The sequence below is a fragment of the Anabrus simplex genome, chromosome 9 (assembly GCF_040414725.1).
Source record: "Anabrus simplex isolate iqAnaSimp1 chromosome 9, ASM4041472v1, whole genome shotgun sequence".
In the NCBI taxonomy this organism is placed as follows: Eukaryota; Metazoa; Arthropoda; class Insecta; order Orthoptera; family Tettigoniidae; genus Anabrus; species Anabrus simplex.
Genome location: NC_090273.1, coordinates 5,858,048 through 5,871,563, shown reverse-complemented (window position 1 = coordinate 5,871,563; position 13,516 = coordinate 5,858,048). Strand labels below are relative to the sequence as shown.

At 37.5% G+C, this 13,516-nt stretch overlaps 1 protein-coding gene across 2 annotated transcripts in view; it reads left to right on the top strand.

Moving 5' to 3' along the window:
* The window catches only part of Rab3-GAP (Rab3 GTPase activating protein), a 461,679-nt gene that overhangs the window by 266,852 nt on the left and 181,311 nt on the right, over positions 1-13,516 (top strand). The window lies entirely within an intron of this gene.

The window sequence follows — 13,516 nt, the reverse complement described above, 5'->3', positions numbered from 1 at the left end:
TAAGACTTGGGTAGTTTCTTTTCTCTGTTTTACTAGCTTTTGATAGGATATTTCTGTCTTTTGGGACTGATGTAATAGCCATGCCTGATGTCTTTTCTCCACTGTTTCATCACATTCACTGTTCCACCATTGGTGTTTTTTACGTGGTTTAATTGGAGCTAGGTCTTCTGCAATTTGTTTAAGGTTGTGTACTAAGTCTTCAAGTTTGTCTGTGATTTTTATTTTTTCAGTTGCTTTCTGGTAATTTTTGTTGTTGATTAGCTTTTCCTCTATTACAAGATATTAGAATAATTCCGTATTGACGGTTTTCACTTTACAAAGGTGAAAAAATGAGAGTATCCTCCTAATTCAATACATCATATATTCCATCGTTAGACGGAGTAAACAAAATCAAACATGTTTCGGCTCGTTTGAGCCATCTTCAGTGGAAATGAGGGGGGGGTTGAAATAATGTACATAACACAAGTTAAAAAATGCCAGAAAAACATAATGAAGTAACAAATGAAAAAACAAAAGAGAGCCTAGACGGAAACAAAATTAGCACAAATATACATTATTTATATCATTATGTGGAGCGAAAACAACTCACTGCGACAAAATTTAGTGAAACGGGTGTTAAAGCAAAAATAATAATTGAAACTAAAAACTGTGTTAACCTAAGAAGAAAAGAAATGAAAACAAATGGTACATGGAAATGAACAATAGGTGCACATGGTGAGGTTGGGGACCTCATAGTTTACAAAATATTGGTTTTGTAACAATAACAAAAAACAGATTAAAATCACTGTCAAAAATTCAGGCAGAAAATCTGTCTTTGTACAAACCCATCACATCAAATTGGCAAGGAGGTGAGTGGGAGTGAAAAAATTTGAGAAACCAAGTCTGATATAACGTGCAGGCGAAAAGCCTGTAACAAGGAAAAAACGCCGATAAAATTTAAAACTTTAGAAACAGCAGCATTCTCAACATCTTCTCAATCTAGCGGTCCCTTTCTTGAATTATCGTTTCATAATGTTGGCTGGTTGGTTTGCCTTATTATAAAGGGTGAGAAGGGCCGTGACATAAAATTGAGAAGCTGTGTTAGGGAGATGACAGATGTATGGTAAACTGTGAGTGACCTAGTGGAAACCGTCAATGAAGTTCCAATCTGTAATGGGGGGGGAGGTTGTGTGAGAAACGTTGGCTGATAAGTAACAAGTGTGGAATGGGTGTGTAGAAAGCTTGAACTTACGGTGTGTAGTAGGTGGTTGTCCTCTCGAATGGCCTGGCCTTCTCAAAGTAACAGTCTATTGTTGGTCAAGCTGTGTTTGCAAGGATGGAAGGAGCGGAGGTGGAAGGGATGGTGCAGGGAGTGGTGATGAGATGAAGGTGGGATTTGTTTGTATTATGGAAGTTCTGACAAATATATGGAATGAATGAATGTTTCCAGTAGGCTGCTCAAACGTAGCTCCTCCAGGGTCACAGTAGGAGTGGACTTTGACAACAGCAAGAATATTGGGAAGCTCCTTTATTAATAGCAAGATGGCAATCAGCTTCAAGGTTCCAGAACCAACCCAATTCAAGACATATTTTGTAAATTCAAAACAAATAGCAGCCACCTTCGAGGGAGTAAATGCTGTGAACACTTAACAATATTCAGAACTGTGACAAAGGAAAGTCATACATTTTTTCAAAACCTTTTTATCAGAAGACAAGTGGAATATTTTAGTGATAAAGTGCTGGAAACATTTTTACAACTGTTCAAATGAATAGAAATAGTTTTTTATAATAGGCTATCTATAAGTAAATCCATTTCCATCTCATTTCACTAACCCATTTAACCAACACATTGTTTTTAATTCATTTTAATTTAATTCATATTTACTTAGTATTTAAGAAGAACAAGCTACCTGATTATGAAGTACTTAAAAAGATAAACACTTAGTGAATCACCTAAGCAGTGTAAACAGCTGAAGATATTCTAAAAAAGAATGAAACATGTACTGTGTGTAATTAATTAATTTGCTAAAATGCAAATATATGTATTAAAAAAGTGGAAGATTTTTATTATTATTAAGTCTTTGTAAATAGGATTTGATGTGGAAAACGAAGCTGATTTCTTGCAATGAGATCTGAATTTACCAGATGTCAATTGGGAAGGAAATGCAAACGACAGGAAGCATGACCAACAAATGGCAAATAAGCTAATATGGGAAGGAGAGCTGATTCAGAAAGTGATGGAACCATCTAGAAGGAAAAATATCCTGGATGTGGTGCTGTAAAACCAGATGAGCTCTATTGAGAAACCAAAGTAATAGATAGTATTAGTGATCATGAAGCTGTTTTTGTCGTAATTAAAAATAAATGTGATAGAAAGGAAGGTCTTAAAAGTAGGTCTATTAGGCAGTACCATATGGCTCATAAAGCAGGCATGAGGCAGTTTTTAAAAAGTAACTATGATCGGTGGAAAACAGTAAATAAAAATGTAAACAGACTCTGGGATGGGTTTAAAGAAATTGTTCAGGAATGTGAAAATAGGTTTGTACCTTTAACGGATTGGTAAAGACCCACCTTATTATAATAGATAAATAGAGACTAAGGAGGTGCAGATTGGAAAGAAATAGATTTAGAAATGGCAGTGGAAGTAAGGAGAAATTGAAGGAACTTACTAGGAAATTGAATCTAGCAAAAAAGGCAGCTAAGGATTACATGATGGCAAGCATAATTGAGTCACACGAATTTTAGTGAAAAATGGATGGGTATGTATAGGTATTTTAAGGCAGAAACAGGTTCCAGGAAGTACATTCCAGGAATAATTGATGAGCAAGGAGAGAGTATGTGCGAGGACCTTCAGACGGCAAAAGTATTCAGTCAGCAGTATGTCGAGATTGTTGGTTACAAGGATAGTGTCCAGATAGGGGAGGAGACTAATTCTAAAGAAGTATTACAATTTACATATGACAACAATGACATTTATAATAAAATTCAAAAGTTAAAAACTAGAAAAGCAGCTGGAATTGATAATATTTCTGGGGATATACTAAAGACAATGGGTTGGGATATAGTACCATATCTGAAGTACTTATTTGATTATTGTTTGGTTGAAGGAGCTTTACGAAATGAATGGAGAGTTGCTAGAGTAGCCCCTGTGTATAAAGGAAAGGGTGATAGACATAAAGCTAAAAATTACAGGCCAGTAAGTTTGACATACGTTGCATGTAAAGTTTGGGAAGGCATTTTTTCTGATGAAATGAAATGGCGTATGGCTTTTAGTGCCGGGAGTGTCCAAGGACCTGTTCGACTTACCAGGTACAGGTCTTTCGATTTGACTCCCGTAGGCGACCTGCACGTCATGATGAGGATGAAATGACGATAAAGACGACACATACACCCAGCCCCCGTGCCAGAGAAATTAACCAACGGTGGTTAAAATTCCCGACCCTGCCAGGAATCGAACCTGGGACCCCTGTAACCAAAGGCCAGCACGCTAACCATCTAGCCATGGAGCTGGACTTTTTTTTTTTCTGATTTTATTAGACATGTTTGCAAAATTAATAACTGGTTCGATAGAAGGCAGTTTGGTTTTAGGAAAGGTTATTCCACTGAAGCTCAACTTGTAGGATTCCAGCAAGATATAGCAGATATCTTGGATTCAGGAGGTCAAATGGACTGTATCGCGATTGACCTGTCTAAAGCATTTGATAGGGTGGATCATGGGCGACTACTGGCAGAAATGAGTGCAGTTGGACTAGACAAAAGAGTGACTGAATGGGTTGCTATATTTCTAGAAAATAGATCTCGGAGAATTAGAGTAGGCGAAGCTTTATCTGACCATGTAATAATTAAGAGGGGAATTCCTCAAGGCAGTATTATTGGACCTTTGTTTTCTTAAATATATAAATGATATTAGTAAAGAAGTGGAATCAGAGGTAAGGCTTTTTGCAGATGATGTTATTCTGTATAGTGTAATAAATAAGTTACAAGATTGTGAGCAACTGCAACATGACCTTGATAATGTTGTGAGATGGACAGCAGACAATGTTATGACGATAAACGGGGTTAAAAGTCAGGTTGTGAGTTTCACAAATAGGAAAAGTCCTCTCAGTTTTAATTACTGCATTGATGGGGTGAAAGTTCCTTTTGGGGATCATTGTAAGTATCTAGGTGTTAATATAAGGAAAGATCTTCATTGGGGTAATCACATAAATGGGATTGTAAAGGAAGGTTTTGAGGGTGTTGAGGGGTTGTAGTAAGGATGTAAAGGAGAGGGCATATAAGTCTCTGGTAAGACCCCAACTAGAGTATGGTTCCAGTGTATGGGACCCTCACCAGGATTACCTGATTCAAGAACTGGAAAAAATCCAAAGAAAAGCAGCTTGATTTTTGGGTGATTTCCGACAAAAGAGTAGCGTTACAAAAATGTTGCAATGTTTGGGTTGGGAAGAATTGAGAGAAAGAAGAGGAGCTGCTCGACTCAGTGGTATGTTCCGAGCTGTCAGCGGAGAGATGGCGTGGAATGACTCAGATGGCAGCGCGTCGGCCTCTCACCGCTGGATACCGTGGTTCAAATCCTGGTCACTCCATGTGAGATTTGTGCTGGTCAAAGTGGAGACGGGGCATGTTTTTCTCCGGGTACTCCGGTTTTCCCTGTCATCTTTCATTCCAGCAACACTCTCCATTATCATTTCATTGCATCTATCAGTCATTAATAATCACCTTGGGAGTGGCGACCCCATTGTAATACTAGCCTATATATGTTTCATTCATTCATTCATTCATTCATTCATTCCTGACCCGGTCTAAGACTGGAAAACAGGTTGTAGGTTTTCATTTCTGAGTTTGAGAGGATGTGCATTATTGGAATGAGTGAAGCTGGATAATCATATCGATAAATCCCCAGTCACGTAGGCTGTACTGAGCAGACTGCCAGGGCATGTTGAGACCAGTGTATGCGTGAGTAGTTAGAATGTACTTCAACAATTAATGGATTTTACCCGTGTCAGTACTGTGATAAATGAGTCTTTTAAATATTCATAGTTTTAGAATGATTCTCTGGTGGGATTATTAGACAATGACATTTTATGTCATGTTCTTTTGTATACAGATGCACTGAATTATCTATTATATATCAAGTTGCAGGAATTCTGTGACCAGCTAGAGTCTTATTCTGAAACTCAAATTCACAAGACCATTACTCCAAGTGTTAAATATTTGAACTTTTTAAATGTGTATGTATGTGTGTTTTGTAATATTAACTTATGGGATGCAACCTCATTTGATTTTAATGATACTGTGTCCTGATGGTGAGTAGCTGAGGATCGCTGATATAAACTATGTATTGATTAGGTGGAAGTACGTCTTCTTGAAGGTGATCAAGCCGACTGCGTGGGCTATTTCCAGAAATTTCACTTGCATGAAATATTTTTATGACTTTCTTCTCTGTAAATTTTGAACTGATTCCAGTCAAATTACTAAGAAAACTGAACGAGAATGCAACAAGTTCATGTTTGTTCGATGGTTACACATTCATTCTGCTCACACAGCACTAATGTAAGAAATACCAGGTGTTGAAGAGGACAGTTTTATTTTCTTCAAGACTGTTTTTTGTACTTCTTGAATTCTTTCTAGGTGCCATCCCACTCAGTATTGCTATCAGCACCCTAGGGGTCTTCCTGCAAGAAGCTCTGATATTGTAATCTCTTTCTTACATCAACGTTACGATCACCCATGTCATCACCTCCTTGGCATGAGTGTACTGAACACTTTCGACATTACCGTGTTTTCAACGTGAACTTTGGTAGAGACCTGGGTCTTTTTACTGAATTTTAATACATTATTACACAACTGTGAAACATAGAACATACCTGTTTTTGTATCATATGAAGGTGTCAGCCATCCATATTGAAGGTGTTGATCAGGAAGCAATGTAATTTAATATACAGTACTAGTCTTATGAAAAACATAAGTATACAGGAAAAAAGTCTTTTACATTTAAGTAGTACCAATAAGTCTGCTCAAACAATAAAAATTAATCATTTACTGCAGCTACTTAAGCCACAAATAAACACAGTTATATTTGAAATGCAAAATGTACATATTTAGTAATAGTTGGGTTTGGTATAGTAGCCCTGAAAACATTGGGCTATGCACAGCCCAACCTTGCAGCACTATCTACTTTCTTTTTTGTGGTACGGGTGAATCATCAGCCTGCGTCTCCGTTTAAACGAAACATAAGCTCAAATTTCTGGAGAGGTCAAGTATTTCCGTCGTTTGTATTTGGAGTAAAATAGTGCAGCTAAAAATGTAACCCGTTTGGTATTACACAACATAGAAATTAAAACAATAATTCATGGCATAAAGGAGAATAATAATAATTTTCAAACCAGATTAAATAACCTCGAACACATATGCACGATTAATGCAGAAAAACAGCAGAATGTAATTATCAGTTTAGGCAACATGACAACTAAAGGAACAGAGGTGGGAAGCGGCTGGGATGCTACCCGGGCGGTGACAAGGTATTGGCATTACTGGTGAAATGAAATTAGTGTTGACAATTTATTGAAATAGTCGTAGTAATAATAATAATAATAATAATAATAATAATAATAAATAACATTACAATCGGAACCATGAATGTCACAAGTTTAACATAGCAAATTTAGAGAGATGCATACAAGCTTAATTAAAATAAATAACATTACAACCGGAACCATCAATGACAAATGACACCTACACGTTAAGACATAATAATAATAATAATAATAATAATAATAATAATAATAATAATAATAATAATAATAATAATAAAGTAACACATGTTCACCAATGACCCCTACATTTTAAGACATGGCGAAAGAAGAACAAGGTGAAAATAATTAACATCTTAACACAGAGCCTGTTCAGGAAGCAGCATTTCCTAAAACACTTCAGGACAAGGAGCTCGTTCCGAACGAGAATATGTTAAGAGGAAATGGAACTACGAGAGGCACACCCAGGGGAAAATTAAATTTTACACATTTATATAATTACAACCAAAGAAAAGGGAAATTAAATTTTTACATATAAAGCAATTTACGAAACCAAAAGAAAAGGTAAGTACCTCTAAAACAAAATTAATATGACTAGCCGTGCGGATTAAGTCATGTGAAATTAAATTTGGCGAATGGGAGAAATTTCGGGCAAACTCTGGAGGTAAAGAAATTTAAATTAAAGCTACATTTGAAACTTAAAAATTTGAAATAAGGAGATAGTGCTTACCTTGGAGGGCCGGGGACCCATCAAGTGGGGAAGACAGTTTCACCCATTGCCGGTCAGAACTACAGGACGGAGGGAACGAGCTTGGCTATGGCCAAGTGGCCAGAGCCGGAAGTGGTGAAATCGCGAAAGAACCAGTGAGCGCACCCACATTTCTAGCATTCGCCAATAGCAAAGAGTTTTATTATGACCAACGAGGGCCCAGAAAAAAAAAAAACCGCTGGCCAAATACCGGGCGTAACTTAGAGAAATTTCCATTCTGATGCAACCGGAAATTCCTTGAAGCATGCTACAGACCTTACACGTGCAACTACACAGTGTCTAAAAAGTTATAAAGGCCCTGTTTTTACGGAAAACATGACTTATACATAAAATCGCCGAAAACCAATACCCTAAAATAATTAAAATTGTTCCCTTAAACATACATACAAAAAAAATTTCATTTAAAACGCACATGAAAAAAAAAATTATTTTTAAAATTTTACACCCAGTCAATTTTTGGAGTCCCACAAATAAACATATGAACATACGAAGATAACATACGGTACTTCTTTTCTTCCCACACTCCAATTTTTTTCAAAGTTCGATAAATATCTTACAATCACCACATACTCCCCTCCCCAAACCTCGAGCACAGCTCGAGAAAATTTTTTTATTGCACTTATTGCTTTACGTTGAATCAAAATGTTACTATCTCAGATGTTCTTCATTAAGTTGCGGTATTCCTAAAATTACATGTAAATACAACATTGCAAAATTCAACCCTGTGAAAATACTTAATGTTCAATTATTATGTCCACTGAAAAATAACATCACAAAATATAACCTTGTGAAAAAAATAATATAGAAACTTGTGAAAATATTTAATGTTTGACACTTATGTCCACTGTAAAGGTATAGTCAGTTGTTAATGCAGGTCGTATTCACTTTCTGTAAGAAGGTATCCACTATCTTCTTCCTGCCAAGGTCTGAAATGAGTAGATCTTGCACTAGTTTTTACTCTTATTACACGATCGACTTTCTGTAAGAAGGTATCCACTACCTCTTTCATAACAAAGTTTGGAATGAGTAGATCTTGCATTAGTTTTCACTCTAGTTATAGGATTGACTTTGCTGCAGTTGACCACTGGTTATGTGGCTGCCAACACGCCGTTGCCACCAGTGTGCATATAAGATCAGTCCCAACTCTGTGCACAGGCAAGTCGTAGCGCGGCCCATCCATACTTTGAGCGAACGGGTATCAGGCAGCAAAATGGGGCGCAGTCTTGCACGATTACTGCCATCTGGACATCTGGCCACTAGCGTTGCGGTGTTGGGACGATAGAGCCCAAGACATTCAACGTGCCTCTCCACTAGGCACGACAGGTCGAAACAGGTATTGCAGCCCCCTCCAGCCACTGCAACATAAATCCATACGCAGCAGATAGGGAATTCAAAAGCCAAAGCCACCTCGGTGGACAGAAGCTACGAGCCACCTAACTGGTGTCTCAACGACCTAATTCGGGAGATCCCCTCCCACAGACTTGGGAATACCCCAGCCTCCCTTGGGCAAGCACTATTAATAATTTCAAAAAGACAAATTGTGAAAGACTAAAAGAAAATCTGCCGGAGTTTACCCTTATGCCAGAAAATTTTACAAGGGATTCCTAGTCATGAAAATGAAGATCTTAATCTTACCTAAAAGACATTATACTAAATTATACCTAGCATGGTCATAAACAACCATTCTCATTACAACTAAAACAATTTCTAATTAACCTGTAAAATGTCGAATATGGCCGGCCAGCTTTTTACCTCAAAAATTTGCTTACTACTAAGATTCCTTATAACTACTTATAACTACCCAAATGCCTAAATGTTTTCTAAAATACCATCTCATAACTAAGGGATCTTGATTTGAGATAAATGAACACGACTTCTTAGGATCACCGACTAATAATGACATAGGGGTTAGAAATTGCAGGGCCCTCGAAATTTGGGAGCTAACTTACTAATGACATGGTCCTGGCCACCTACAGACAGATTATGCAGTCTTCGCCCATCATTGTAGTTACGTTGAACTTTAGCGTAATAAACTTTCAAATTTTTACGCTTACGGTGCCAAGCAGCACAGATCGTTATAGTTTCTGGATTTGCAACATGGCTCTCGAAACATGTACATGTACGTTAATTAAATAAAATGTATAAGTATTGACAAGGCGGTGAAAATATTTCACAAAAAAATGAGGTAGAAGATTGTTGATGGACCACAGATTAAAAAGAGGAGAATTAGGGGTGAAGCAGGAGTGTGGGGCTCTTTGGGGGTGAGACTTGGACGTTGAGAAAAGAGGAAGAAAGAAGACTAGAAGCATTTGAATTGTGGATATGGCAGAAGATGGGGAAAATCAACTGGCAGAAAAAAATAAGGAACGAGGAAGTATTAAAAAGAGTGGGTGAAAGAAGAACGATAGTGGAATGCATTCAGAGACGGAAGAAAAATTGGTTAGGCCACTGCTCTCGAGAGGAAGGAAGAGTAGTGGACAGTGTAAGAAGCTATTGGAAGACAAAGAGAATGTCTGAAGATAGAACAGTGTGGTAAATTCATGTGAAGACCTGCTGCTGCTGATGATGATAACTAAACTAGTAGTTAAGTTAAAAATACAATGTGACGGTCCTTTACTGATGGGTAAACAAGATTTAGTGGAGTTCTTGAAAGAGTCTTTGAAATAATTCGTAAGATATCTGATATTAAGATATTAAAATAATTATCATGTGGTTTGGCACTCTGTCTTATGAAACAATGTTTAAAGTTTAAAGAATACATTAACACTTGATATAAAATAAACACCATGTTAAGACACTACGTACAGTCACAGGATGAAGATTTAAGTGAAAGTTGGCTGGATGCTAATTACAATGTTTGATGTCTGATAACGTGTATTCATCATACTCGAAGGATGTTATAAAACCTCTTGATGTTTCTACAATCGTGGTCGTATTTTTCTAAGTTGAAGTCTTCTTTACAAAAGGCATATCGACAGATTGTGGAATTGAAACAGTTGTGAATTATATTGTAGCCAAGCCCTTGGTTCATGCTAATTTAAAAAGTGGTCTATTGTTGACTGGCGACCTAATTTGCTCGCTGTAATGGTTTAGAGAATAAGTGAATAACAAGGATAGGTAGATCAACGATAGTTCCAAAGTGTTTGAGGTGTGGTGTCAGCCACTGCCTTGATGTTGTTTAGATGGGAGACTCACGAAATACTAACGTTTTAGACAGAAAAATGATATCCAGTGAGGAAATGAAGTTGTTTGAAATGTCTGTAACAAAATTGAAAATGATGTTTTATAGAAAGATGGTGTTATTAATCGCGTAAAGAGCTATGTTATGTAGCTTTTTGCTTACCAATCAATCAATCAATCAATCAATCAATACTGATCTGCATTTAGGGCAGTTGCCCAGGTGGCAGATTCCCTAACTGTTGCTTTCCTAGCCTTTTCCTAAATGATTTCAAAGAAATTGGAAATTTATTGAACATCTCCCTTGGTAAGTTATTCCAATCCCTAACTCCCCTTCCTATAAATGAATATTTGCCCCAGTTTGTCCTCTTGAATTCCAACTTTATCTTCATATTGTGATCTTTCCTACTTTTATAAATGCCATTCAAACTTATTCGTCTACTAATGTCATTCCACGCCATCTCTCCGCTGACAGCTCGGAACATACCACTGAGTCGAGCAGCTCTTCTTCTTTCTCTCAATTCTTCCCAACCCAAACATTGCAACATTTTTGTAACGCTACTCTTTTGTCGGAAATCACCCAAAACAAATCGAGCTGCTTTTCTTTGGATTTTTCCCAGTTCTTGAATTAGGTAATCCTGGTGAGGGTCCCATACACTGGAACGATATTCTAGTTGGGGTCTTACCAGAGTTGTGTTGTATGTGGCAAGATCGTGTCATTCTTGTCGCCAGCTCCACTGAGAGTTACATCTCTCGTACTTCGTGTGTTGTAGCGGTGTGACGTCTTAGGTGGAGGGAGGGTAGGGAAAGGACTGTTGCATTGTATTTTTAATTCAACTACTATTTTAGTTATAAGATGGTCTAATATGAATGTATCGGGATCCCAATGACAATTGATTTTGAGGCTGAGAGATAGGCTGACGATTCCCACAACGAGGGCGAAACATGTCCCAATTTAAGTGTCATGCTTGTGTTACAAACATTCTCACGAATGTACTGTATTGAATGGGTTGACCACTTCAATAACCTTAATTGTTTCAAACTTATATACAATTTTCAATACGGACCAAACATTGGAGTTTATTATTCTGCGAGATATCGAGGGACAGCTATTAGAGCTCTCTCTAGCGGAGTGACCTGGAGTTACTGATTCTGTCATAAGAGCACGTGTATTTGTTTGTGAAGTTTTTTGTGTTATTTATGCGTTTGCAGAAAGTTGACATAATTAAATAGTACCGTGTATCAATCCTTTATATCTCAATATGAGTGGATAGATATGTGCTGTGTTTGGCTGCAATAACTATGAAGTGCAGAAGGTTTCGCGGTCTTTCTTCCGTTTCCCTCGTGACAAGAAAATGTAAGTAATATTGTATTTGCATATATATTCTTCCAGTGACAAGAGATTTTTATAGTACTTCATAAACTTCTGACCTGCTCAACCCATATTTTAACGGGCTTAAAATATAATATGCTTATTTTATTTTATACTGCAGCAGTTAACCTTCAATGCCGATGTGTTGTAGGTGTGATCTGTGGGTTTGGAAATGTCACAGAAGTGATTTGAATAAGGTGTACAAGAAAGAATGGCCATTATGCTTAAATAAGAATTGTAAGATCTGTTCAGATCATTTCCAGGCCAGCGACTTTAGGAATCCTCCACTATACAGCCAAGGGTATGTTACATTTTTACTCTAATTGTACGTAAATATTCCTCAAAACATCACTATCGCCATCATTTTCATGCTTTTCTTTCTTTTATCCCTCTTCTCAGATTAAAGCCAGGATCTCTACCAACACAGGATCTCCCAAAAGTTAAAACATCAATTGCCACCACCCCTTCCAAAAGAGGTAGTCCTTTCAAGGGAAGAAGACAGGACGATGAAACATCAGAACCAGACAAAAATATTCATGTAAGATCACCAGCTATATGCTAGGTGCAAGATTCCCTAAACAGAATAGCATCCAAAAAATAAAACTCCTGAAAGAAAAATTGCGTAAAGCTCAAGAAATTATTTCTAAAATAAATGCTTTGGTTTTTAAATTAAAGGCTCAAGTTACTCATCTGCAGAATGACGTAATTCCTCTCGTTCCCGCTGGAACGTAGGGCATCTGTGAAACGTCTCCATTGTGATCGTTGACTTGCCAATGCTTTAACTTCCTTCCAAGTCTTCCCTGCTTCAAGAGCCTCCTCCTCTACAGTCCTCTTCCTGTCTTCCTAGGACGACCTCTCCTCCGTGCCCCTTGCGGATTCCATTCCAATGCTGTGCATTCTACAGATCCCGCTGGCTTCCTCAAAGTATGACCTATCCATTTCCATTTCCTCCTCCTTGATTTCCACTGCGACTGGAACTTGTTTTGTTGTTCTCCATAGCTCATAATTGGATATAATTTCAGGCCATCTGATGTTTATGATGCGCCGTAAGCAACGGTTTATAAATGTCTGCAAGTTCGTGTAACGAGCATATAGGACTGATTTAACATTTGTATTGAAAATTTTTATTTTTGTTTTCCTTGAATTGTTATTCTTCCATACTGTATACAACTGCATGAAGGCTCAATTTGCTTTCCTTATTCTGGCTCTCACATTCTCTTCTGCCCCTCCTTCTCTTTGTCACCACACTTCCCAAGTAGGTAAATGTTTTAACCTCTTCAATCTCTTCTCCTGCCACAATCAATCTTTCATCAGTTTTAGCATTTACTCTCATTTCCTTGGTCTTAACAACATTTATATTGAGTCCCATCTGCAGAATAGTAAGGTTAAATCAAAATCCGATTTAGTCGAGTATTTAGGAAATTCTAGCTCAGTATCACAGATGTTTTTTAAAAGCCGACTAAGAAGAAGGCGATATACTGAATGCTCTGGCAATTTATTATTGTTCTGCTGAGGTGGCTGGAGAATTTGGGTGTGTGTGCTGGCATCAACAGGAATGTATTATCGTTGATGAAAGTGAAAGCTGAGAATTTAAGTGTCTCAGAGCGTGTGGTGTTGGATGAAATGTCCCTTCAAGACATATGATGCCAGGGCATATGAATTCGATGGTTTTGTTCATTTGGGAGAGCA